Genomic DNA, 12717 nt, shown 5'->3' on the forward strand with positions numbered 1-12717 from the left:
TGTGCCACCTCTCCCACAGAATAGAAAATTCAAGTAATTCACACAATTTCATATACACATGTGATAGAAGTGTTTTAATATCCAAGGCCATCTAGTCCTGCATTGGCAGTTTGGTCTTAAACTGCAACATCTTTGTAACTTCATAACCACTATCACATTGTAAGAGGAATCAGGAGAGGAAAATAGGTATTTTTGGATGTCATACAGCATTTTAAATCTTACAGAGCCCGAGTAATGTTCCAAACGTGTATTTGTGTACAGTGACTATATAGTAAGGAACTAATAATTATCTCTAGTGTAGACCTGTCTTGATAATTTCTAATGCTATATTAGAAATATATTGTTTCTAGGGCTTGATTCAGCTAACCATATTGTCTGGCATTTGCCTTTACCTGTACAGGCAACTGAACTGAGTCCCAGATGCCAATCACAATGATATGAGATGAACACTTATTAACATGTAATGAGATAAAAGAATCATTTTAAAATATAAATAATTAAAATAAAAAGAAACCTTTTAAAATATTAAAAACTTCAGAAACTGCTTTTCACCAGGTCCCCATTCTCTCATTTTTGTAGGTGGAAGTCTATTTTTAATCTTAAAAAGTAATTTGCCAGTTTTGATGGTTGCTTTTGTTTACTAAATCTAAGCATTTAGCTAGAACACTATCTGCTAGATGTGGTGTTTATGTTCACTTTCCTTGTTTTAAGGATGACCAGATTCAGTGGTAGAATAAGGTCTCTCTGATTACAGAATTAAAAATATATAACAACAATCTGACAGTAATATAATATATCAATTAAACATGAGTTACTAGTCTAGGGATACTAACATACGCAAGCCCTCATGATATATGCATGCTCCGTTAAATGTACGATCTTTACAGGACAGCTCCAAGCAGGTAGATTGTTTTATATTCAGATGGGGCAAGCATGTTATTTCATTTAATTTCAGCTTTGGTATAAATAAATATTTATATATCTTAGATCCACAGCAGTAATGAAAAAATGTAACAACTTATTTACCTTCATGTTTCCTATTCTTTATTTTAGGCTGGTATCCTGTCTCTTCCCTCAGTTCTGAGTGAAAAAGAAATAGTTTGGAATCTGTAGCCTCCGAAGAAGAGCATATCTGTATAGGAATTGCAGAAACATGAGCTTGTTAATAAGTATTTTCATAATAAAGATTATTCTTCTTGTTATATATGCTGAGCAAGGACTAGAAAATAGGATGTACAAGTTTTCATAGTACTAATTGTGATTAAGAAGCCAACTAAAAGAGGGAGGGAATTGCTACTAAATATTAATATTCTATTAAAATGACATGATAGATTTTAAACTTGAGTGGAAGGAATTAGTTAATTTACTCCACAGACTGTAACTATTTTTTTCTAAAACAATTTAATTATTTATGTGTATCCATTAACGTATTTCTACTTTAGTAATATTAAAAATATATAAGGTAATAAGTTACCTAAATTTAAGGCAAATAAATAAAAGACTCATAAAACTTACCCAAGTGTGTGGCCACCGAACGTCCTAAATAACCCACAGATTTTTGTACTTAAGTTCAAATAACTCTTCTACATAAACAGTGAATGTTACCTTATAACATTACATAGATAAACCACCTGATCAACCTACTCAAGCAAGAAAGATTGTGTTTATACTAGGAAAATGAAGCATGTACACTGAAAAGCTCAAAAAATAGCTTTCCTTCTATTGCTTCAAATCTCTCTCTTCAGTTCCTCTTTGCTACAGTCAGTAGCTGTGGTTTGCTTGGCAAATGTATAGTTTCAATTTTCTTTCAACTCTTCCTTCATCAATACCCACATTGATACAAGATCTTGTCACTCCTCCCTTTACAATATCATCTAAAACCTATCCCAGTCTTTCCATTCAATCTGCTAACAGTATTGCTGCCCCTCGGTGTTTGTCGTTACCTGTTTTGACCTCACTTCCTTTTGACCTCTTAACTTCTTCCTTTTCTCCTTACCAAGAAATAAGCAAGCAAGTTAAGTTAGTCTTCGAGTTTTCTTGCCCTTTAAATCAGCTATTTTCTAGATCTCTTCATGATCTTCCAAGGTTAGTCCCTTTATGCTATTTGTCAGGCTTCTGCTGCTTAAATCTTTTGCTTATTATTGCAATAATATTTTCCTTAAACAAAATTTCTTGCCTAATCAGTTCTTGGTAGTCTATATTTTTGTCTCCCTTTTACTCTGTCTTAACTGGCTTTTTTAAATTCTACAACTTAGTCCTCTTCTTACTTCCCCTTTATAGTATAAGTTTTGTATGACTTTTAGTTTTGATTGCATATTCTCAGAAAGACCCAGTCCATTAATACATGATTCCAGGGCCGGTGTCACAGCCACAATTTTGGGTTTTTCAGTAATGGGATGGTCTACAAGGCACCATGCTTGCTGGCATCAGATAGAATTCACCTTTCTAAAGGGGGAAGAGGGTCTTTGCTCACAAGCTAGTAGGGGTTTTTGACAGAGCTTTAAACTAGGCTTGAAGGAGGAGGGGGATAATATCAGGCTTGCCCATGACAAGCTGTGGAATTACACATCAAGGTTAACACAGCAAGCCATAGGGAATACAGGAGACTCCTGGAGTGCACTGAAGATAACTTCTTAAGCCAAGTAATGGACAGCCCTAGTGGAGGGGAATGGATACTGGACCTGTTAGTCACTAACACAAGAGAGCTAATTGGTGACATCAAGATTGGAAGCAGCCTGGGCTGCAGTAGTCATGCACTGGTGGAGTTCACAGTCCTGAGGGATATGGGTCAGGCAAACAGTAAAGTCAGGACCCTGAATTTTAGGAAAGCAAAATTCTGGCTCTTCAAGGAGTTAGTCAGTAGTTACCCCCTGGGAAACTGCCTTCAGGGGCATGGGAGAAGCACAGGGCTAGGAAATCTTGAAGGACATTTCCCATAGATGCAAGACCTCTTGTCAGGAAAGGAAGGCAAAAGACCAGCATGGCTGAGTCAACACTTGCTGGTCAAAACTAAAAAGCAAGGAGATGCACAGGAAGTGGAAGCAGGGGCAAGTATCCTGGGAACAGTATAGGGATGTTGCACAGTTGTGTAGGGATGGGGTCAGGAAAGCCAAGGCGCAGTTGGACATGAACTTGACAAGGGACATGAAGAATAATAAGAAGGGCTTCTACAGGTGTGTCAGCCAGAAAAGGAAGGTCAAAAAAAGCATACCCTCTCCTTGATGAACAAGACTGGCAAAATGGTAACAATGGATGAGGAAAAGGCTGAGGTGCTCAACAACTTTTTTGCTCATTCTTCGCTGGCAGCCTCTCTCTTCCACCACCTTTTGAGTGGATGGACCACAGGACAGGGACTAGGAGAGGGAAGTTCCTCCCACTGTTAGAGAAGATCAGGTTTGTGACGAGCCTGACCATACATAAAGTCTATGGGACCTGAAAATATACATCCCAGAGTCCTGAGGGAACTGGCTAATGTAGGTGGCAAGCCACTCTCCATCTTACCTGAAAAGTCATGGCAGTAAAGTGAAGTCCCGAGGGACTAGAAAAAGGGAAACATCTCACCCATTTTTAAAAAGGGTAGAAAGGAGGACCCTGGGAGCTACCAACCTGTCAGCCCCACCCTCTGTGCCTGGTGCCTGGAAACATCATGGAACAGATCCTCCTATAAGCTATGCTAAGGCACATGGAGGACAGGGAGGTGATTTGAGACATCCAGCATGGCTTCACCAAGGGCAAATCTTTCCTGATGAACCTAGTGGCCTTCTATGATGGAGTGACTACATCAGTGGCAAAGGGAAAAGCTATGGATACCATCTGTCTGGACTTCTGTAAAGCCTTTGACATGGTCTCCCACAACATTCTTCTCTCTAAATTGGAGATAGATGGATTTGATGAGAGGACTGTTTGGTGGATGAGGAATTGGTTGGATAGTTGCATCCAGAGGGTAGCAATGTTCTGGTTTCAGCTGGAACAGAGTTAATTTTCTTTTTAGTAGCTGGTGCAGTGCTTTTGCATATGCTTTGTTTTGGATTTGGTGTGAGAACAATGTTGATAGCACTCTGATGTTTCTAGTTGTTGCTGGGTAATATTTATACTAAATCAAAGACTTTTCAGTTTCTTGGGCCCTGCCAGCAAGAGGGTTGGAGGGGCATGGGGAATTGGGAGGGGACACAGCCAGGACAGTTGACCCCAACTAGCCAAAGGGACATTCCATACCATATGATGTCATGCTGAGTATATAAACTGGGAGAAGAAGGAGAAGGAAGGGGGAAACATATGGCATTATGGCCTTTGTCATCCAGAGTAACTGTTATGCATGATGGAGCCCTGCTTTCCTGGGCATGGCTGAACACCTGCCTGCTAATGGAATGTAGTGAATTAATTCCTTGTTTTACTTTGCTTGCATGCGTGGCTTTTGCTTTACTGATTAAATTATTCTTATCTCAACGCTTACATTTAACATTCTTTTCCGATTCTCCTCCCCATCGCTCTGGGTGAGGGGAAGTGAGCAAGTAGCTGCATGGTGCTTGGTTGCCAGCTAGGATTAAACCATGACAAGTGGTCAATGGCTAATGTCCAGATGGAGATCAATGACAATTAGGGTCCCTCAGGGGTCCATACTGGCACCAGTACTATTTAGTATCTTCATCAATGACATGGTGGGATCGAGCGCACCCTCCGCAAATTTGCAGATGACACCAAGTTAATGGTGTGGTTGACACGCCTGAGGGATGGGATGCTATTCAGAGGGACCTAGAAAAGCTCAGGAAGTGGACCCATCTGAACCTCATGAAGTTCAACAAGGCCAAGTGCAGGGTGCTGACCCTGGGTCACAGCAACCCCTGGTATCAATAAAGGTTGAGTGATCAAACAATCAAAAGCCCTGCCCTGCGGAGAATGACTTGGGGATGCTGGCAAAGGAAAAATTAAATATGAGCCAGCAATATGTGCTTGTAGCCAAGAAAGTCAAATGCATCCTGGGCTGCATCAAAAGAATTGTAGTCAGCAGGTTGAGGGAGGTGATTCTGTCCCTCTACTCTGCTCTGGTGAGACCCCAACTGGAGTACTGCATCCAGCTCTGGAGTCCTCAGCACAGGGAAGACATGGACCTGTTGGAACAGGTCCAGAGGAGGGCCACAAAAATCATCAGGGAGCTGGAACATCTCTCCTATGAAGAAAGGTTGAGAGACCTGGGGTTGTTCAGCCTGGAGAATAGAAGGATCTGGGGAGACCTTATTGTGACCTTTCAGTACTTCAAGGGAGCTGATAAAAGGATGGGGACAGACTTTTTAGTAGTGCCTGTTGCAATAGGGCAAGGGGTAATGTTTTTAAACTAAAAGAGTGTAAATTTAGACTAGATATAAGGAAGACATTTTTTTCCAATGAAGCTAGTGAAACACTGGAAAAGGTTGCCAAGAGATGTGGTAGCTGCCCCATCCCTGGCAACATTTAAGGTCAGGTTGAACGGAGCTCTGAGCAACCTGGTCTGGTTGAAGATGTCCAGGCTCATTTCAGGGGTGGTTGGACTAGATGACCTTCAACCCAAGCTATTCTACAGTTCTGTGATTCTCTGATTCTCTTTGTCTGTCCTCTGATCTTCATTGAAGTCTGTTGCATATGAAGGTATACACATTTCTTGCTCTTTTCTAAGTTTATTCTTGCTGTGCTCAAACAGAATGATGCACAGAATTGAGTTGAGGGAGCAAAAGCAACAGAGGTCAGACAAAATGTAATGGTGCTGTTGTGACCTTTTGACACCATGAGGACTCAGAGTTAGTAAATGGAGCTCAACTACCCTTTGAAGACAGAGAAAACAACACAAATTATTTAGTATTTTCAAGCTATGTGCTGGCCATTTTAAAATGTGTCATTTTATTTTCAAATGCAGAGATATTTATACTTGCTGAATTGCACATTACACAGTCATTCAGTAGCACCTCCTTAAGTGACATTTTGCCTGAATATGCTCATTATCACCATAGTAACTGAACCCCTTCCTTCACCCAATCCTACATGCATCTTCCTTTTCTCTCATATTTCATCTTGCTTCTCAGGAAGATTTTATATGAAGCTATTATATTACAGAAACTGTTATACGTTGTGCAAAGTAATTGGCACATTTATACTTACTCCATAAAGATGCTGATTTTTAACTTTATATATATAAATATATATATATATATATATATATATATGGTCAATAATTAATTATCTAAATAATTACCAGTAATTTGTGTTTGCTTTTAAAATGAATGATAATATTATCTGGAAGATCAGACAACAACATCTCAGGCAAAGATTAGCTGCATAAGTAACTGAGCTTCATTAAAGAAGCACACATCAGAAATTATACTCCACTGGCAGACGGGAACAGACTAAGGTTAAAAGGAAGATAACTGGTAAATGAACAGTGAGTTACACAAGGAAGTTGGTTCATATATTCAACTATAATAATAGTAATAATGATAACAACATATTTCTAAGGTCATGAGCACTCAGACATAATAGTCTTAAGTGGAACTTCTGGATTTTCCATCACTTCAGTGTAAAGCATAGACATTCTGAACACAGTTTAAGAAAGTTTAAATAAGAAAATTGTTAATACAATCATGGCATCCATATTTTTTTTAAATTGTTAGATCTAATTTATTTTAATTTGATAGCGTTTCTTTTTTGTATTGTAGTCATGCATTGAATATTTAATCAAAGGAATATACCTCAATATTCATGGCCTCACTTTTCTTAAAAAGTGGGATTCTTCTTCAGACGGTAGACATCTCAATTTAGGAATCTGAATTCAGTATCGTTAATGGACTTTTTGTTTGGTATATTCTAAGGATGCTGATATCTGGAAGTCTGAAGTATATGGCACAGAGGATGCTGTTCCACACCTCTTCATCTTACATACCTCTGTCTAGAGTTATTTATTATCTCAGTCTATGTATTTAAAAGTCCATATATTTATTATGTAATAATGTCTAAATTTATTTATCTGTGTTATATAGTGACTTCCTTCAACTGTATCATTTTTCTAAGACAACGGTACCTGCCAAATCCTGATGAGGACCTCCCACAAGAATCCTACCTTTGCTGCCTGTGACACCCACTGTCCATTCCCTAGGCTTCTGTAGTTACTATTATAGAGTGGTATCACCTGGATCTTGGACACACTGGCATATTGCTTCTTATGTTTACCTTAATCATGTGAGCGTATATAGGCATTTCACCCAGCAAGAATATTTTTAATTTATTAGAAAACCTAAGAGTAGTTGGATTAAATGGGAAAATATACATGCAAGAAGAAGATTCTTTGGTTACTGTTGTGCACTATGTCATCAGCTAGGGTCTTTCTGATGCTGAAATAGAGGGAGTCCTGCCCCAGGAAAGCTGGCTTGAGGGAAGATGATTAACACAGGCTAATTTTAAGTATCCCATCTGAGGCAAAGTTGATTAAACACCCTCCTGGGATATCTTGAGCTTCCATGAGAACCTGTGCATTATCTACTGCCTGATATTAATCATGAAGCAGTAGGAAATAGCAGGAAATAGTGATCAAGCTTTCACAAAGGTTTGAAGTATAACTTGAAAGTGCTAATGTTGTCACTCCCTCCTGTCTGGTCTTTGAAACAATTTACTACCTGAGGCTTTGGGATAAACCTATATGAAACATACATTCATAACGGTGGTTGAAGCTTGCTAGCAAATCCAACTCAGATCCAACCTACCAATGTCAAAAGATCTGGACTAGGACTGAGTTAAATTCAAGACCTAAGTTAGAGGAAGGACTTTATGAGGGTAGAATTTGGAATTAGGCAAGCAGCAGATAATTTATAGAAGAATATGAGCAGATTAGATTTCCTAATTGTCTGGCAAGTGAGAGCTACACACTTGAGACTTGCAGAAACAGGAAAATGTCTAAATGTATATGGATGTGTAAATGTAGATGGCCACCAGGTATGAACATGAAGATATTCAGAGTATTTATTAAACTGTCTATATCTCAACCCATGAGTTTTCTTAATTTTACCCCTCTGATTCTCTTTCCCATCCCACTGGGGAAGAGTGAGCAAGCAGTTATGTGGGGTTGAGCTGCCTACCTGGGCTAAATCTCAACATACACAAAGTAAAACATGGATAATAATGAGTTGACTTATTTACCAATATTAAAACCCAAACAAAGAAACAAAACAAAAAAAACCCTCCACATAAATGACTATTCCTTGCAACTATATTAGACACCTATCTTATGACAGCCCATGGAATTACGGTTTTCTCTGATTAGCTGTAAAGGGAATCCATATGACTAGCTTTTAACTAGACAACTATCTCTTAGGCAGCAAAAAATGGATGAGGTGAATTCCACAATATAGCACTTTAGTACTTTTGGGATATATCTAAGTAGGAAGAAAATTAAACTACTGAAAAAAGAAGAAACAAAATTGTTGACTGTCAAAGGAAAATTATATATCTATGATCAAAAATGGTGAGAATGAAAATATAAAAAAAGGTGAAGAATAAATGTAATTACAGAAAATGGAAATAGTATTTCTGTATGTATTATACTAATTAAAATATTGATAATGCAGAAGAATATTAATGACATAAAATAGTCTAGGCAACTTTACCTGAAGTACCAGATTCTTTAATATGGAACTACTTATTCAGAGAATCAGACACAAAGCTGGTCATCTTAGACACAATGTATTATAAGCATTTAATAAACTATGTCCATGGAATAACATCAATATAATTAGGTATTAAACAGCTAAAATCATTATTTAGTTGATTTTCTTGTGAATTCTCTAAATCTGAATTGAAAATAAGCCACCTTTTGTGAACTTTCACTATGGTCTTCTTGTATTGCAGGTGCTCAAGAAGCAAAGAAGTATTGAATCTCTTCAATTATTACACCAAATGTTCATTTTCTTCCAAACCATGTCTCAAAATAAAAAAGAATACAATCAAACATGGAAAATGTTTTCCTGTTTTTGTTTTGGGTTTGGTTTTGTTTGTTTGTTTGTTGGGGTTTTTTTACCTTCGAGTATCTGAAACTTATTTCAAACTTAGTATTGTTAACTAGAAATGATTCCAGAAGTTTGGAATTGCAGAATGTGACACAAAGTTTCTTAGGCTTCCTTTTTCACACACAGACTATTAGGTAAATATGACATGGAAGGTAGAACAAAGCAAAAAAAAAATTTTTTTTGTAATTTCAAAAATCAATTTACTATGTAGACCTTAAAGGCAGAGTTCCTCCACTTGACCAAATAAGAGAGGAATTCATTTTCTGAAACACTGTTTATTGAAAATAAAATTATTTACAATTTCTTGACATTACTCCTACTTACAATTATTCTTTATTAGCAGTTATTTAGGATAGTGATTTGTACAAATGCTTGTACAAAGGAAAAACATGAATAATACAAAATATTTGTCAGTTGTACTGTAATAGAAGAGATATAATATTCATTTTTAAGATGATTATGAATCATCTTATGATTTTGAAGGTCTTTAAAAGAATGGCCCAATATAAACATAAAGAATCACAATGGGTTTGGCAAATTTTGTGCATACCCTGTAGTGCATGGGGTGCAGAAGATCAGATAGATTGCTGTGCTTCATCCTGGCAATGATTTAACTTGCATTATTAATTCCTAGAGAAAATTCTCACAGATAATTGACAGTTGACTGTATCTGACTTTTGAGATGATGCCAGATGATTCATCGTTCTTGACACTGATATAATTAAGTTTTTGCCTCTAGATAGTAAAGCATTAAATCACTATACATACTTGTATGTTTGCAGGTATATTTTATGTTTTTGGTGTATTCGTTTTTCCCTTTGCATTCTTGTGCCCATTCTGGGTAAGGGATTGCTCTTCTTCAAATTTCCACACTTCTGAATAGGAATTTGGAGAACCTGATTCTTAGAATATATATTTGACAGCAGCTTTGGGTGTTATCTCTCTTGTTCCTTTACAAAACGATGATCCCAGTGGTTTTAGACATACTCTATCATGTTTCCATAGGTTGGAAATAGCTTTTGCTATTTTATTTTGTCTGTAACTATATTAGTTTGTGCTAAGCACCACTGATTTCCCACTCTTAAGTATATTCTGGAGTGCTATGTTTACAAGAATGACTATTACTATTCCATGAATAATGTCTTGTGCTGTTCTGAGTTAAACAGATCATTTATTTTTGTTACTGGTAGAAGATATATACTCTATTGATTCCAGATAGGAGGACGGATTCTTCATCTTATGCCCTTTGTTTTGGCTTAATCTTTTTTTTTTTTTTTTTTTTTTTCCCTGCTACTCCTGTAGGCATAAATGAACAGATAAGAATAAACCCACATTAATACAGAACACTAAAAACTGAATTCTCATCCATTTTCACTGCCAAATATAGGATCAAAAGACTCTATACCATCCTTTGGTATTTTTCACTGTATTGAAAGTGACCCTTCTAAATAGAAGGGTCGTATAACACTCTTCCTTCATGTATAAAATCTAACATAAAGGTAAAAAAAATTAGGAATTTTAGACATTGGTATTCATGACCATAGCACTCCAGTAAGGGGGGAAGTGAGCACCAGTGTTAGAATTCAAGTATTTTTCAATACCAGGTATTGCTTTGAAAGGCTTGAACCTAAGAGGACAGTTGGAAAATTATGTTATCTTACAACTTTATATTGCTTTATTTTCATAAAATCACACTTAAAATTATAACAAAGCTGAGGTCAGTTTTATTTTTAGAAGAAAGAAAAGTGTAGTTAAGAGTAACTAAGGCTTATTCATAAGACATGTTATAAATCTTTAGTCTATTGAGCCCCACAGTGTAAGTTCCATGGACAAGCAATACCTGAAGAGAAAGTGAACTGTGGGCCTGGGTGATGGGTAACAGATAAGTCTGGCTCCCTGTGCATCTTTACTGTTGTACAAAAAAGAGGTGAGGAATGAATATGATCCAGCATCTATAGTGCTCAGTTATTATGTCCCTTTATAACTTTGGAACTGCTCCAACTGTCTGTCTACAAGGAAAGTCTACTATCAAGAGGGCTATCCACAATTAGTGCAGCTAATCCCACTGCAATGGAAGCTATTCCATATCCATTTCTATTTAGATAGGTAAGTAGGTAAGTAGGTGGATAGGTAGACAAATAGATAGATAGGTGCATACACCACAAGCACTTTATTTTATGGAGACTTACACTGAATGTGCAACTAAATCTGATAGTGACTCAACATCAGCTTTACTGGGCCCTGAAGGCTAATTCCCTCCATCAGATTTCCCTAAACATGCCCATGTCATCAAATTACCATGCTAGTCACATGACTTGGACTTGAGTTATTTCTGAGCCACGTCCGGTTCAAGAGTCACAGACAACCACTCTGATTTTAAAAAATAAGAGCTTCTATTTTTCATCACAAAGACTGAGAAGAAATAGAATAATTAAGAGACTTCTATGTGGTAGTTGTTTTCTGGAATCTTGTTTAAAATAAATAAAAAAACCCCAAACCCTAATTCACAAATATTTATTTTTTTTTCCAAAAAACAAAATAAAGTATGTCTGGAGGATACTACTTCAGGACCCTGTGGAGATGTACAATTTGATCTATCCAAGCAAATATAATTGCTGTGGAATTTTATTTGAATATTTTTATTAAGATCTTTTTAGAGGGAATTAAGAAAAGCTAAGTACAAGTTAAAAAGTGAAATTTCAAGTAGCAGTAGATTATACACATTTATCAAATAGCCTTCAGTCTCTTGGTTCTATCTAGACAAGAGGTACCTTGTCTTACCTTGGGAATAAATACAGGTTTAATAGAAGTAACAAGGAGTAAATTCTAGCAGATGACAACACTTCAGGATAATTTGTCAGGTTTACATCATTATATACTACAGGAATTCTTCCCTGGGGACATTTTATAGAAGAGGTATAAGCAACCAAGAACCATAACAGATGAACTTTTTTAGAACTTAGCCACAAGAACAAATCTATCCCTGTCTTTGTCATATTAGTGAACAATTCTAGGATATGTTTTCCTTAATAGTTCTTGTTCATTTTCCCTGAAAGGCTTTAATTATCAGATCTTTATTTAAAGAATTTAATTACTTTTGATATAGCTTTGCAAATAGTAGAGAAAGACAACGAGAGAAAGAGGGTCCGGACTTCCTAAATGTTTGGTAGGACTGCCTGTCTGACAGTAAAGGACTGGACTAGAGTTGAACAATAAACAGAGAATGAAACTATCAAGCACAGTCATTCTTTAAAGTCAACATGTGACAGATGGTGGGTTACTCCACAATGAAGCATCAGTATCCATTCTAATATTTCATTTTAAACTTGGCAGTCCTTGATTCTCTTACCTCTTTCTGCACAGAAGATATAACAACAAAAAGCACTTGTGAAGCTGTACCTCAAACTAATCTGCTCTTTCAGTTTCTTTTCTCTGTGTATTTGTTGGCATTAATCCATATAAAATACCACAATAATAAATTATAATTTTCATCTATTAAGAATGCTAACATCAGCAGATGTCCTAGGGACAGTCTTCAGTTTCTTTTATCAGAACAAACGTTGACAAATGTAACATCCAGACAGCAGCTTGAACGCTTATTTTTACTGAAAAGGAAACTGAGCAGACTAAGTCTGCTCTGCAGTCCCAAGAAGTTCTCTGCAAACTGATTTTCTCTGAAAAACTTATGTCATAA

The sequence above is a fragment of the Falco naumanni genome, chromosome 2, assembly GCF_017639655.2.
Source record: "Falco naumanni isolate bFalNau1 chromosome 2, bFalNau1.pat, whole genome shotgun sequence".
In the NCBI taxonomy this organism is placed as follows: Eukaryota; Metazoa; Chordata; class Aves; order Falconiformes; family Falconidae; genus Falco; species Falco naumanni.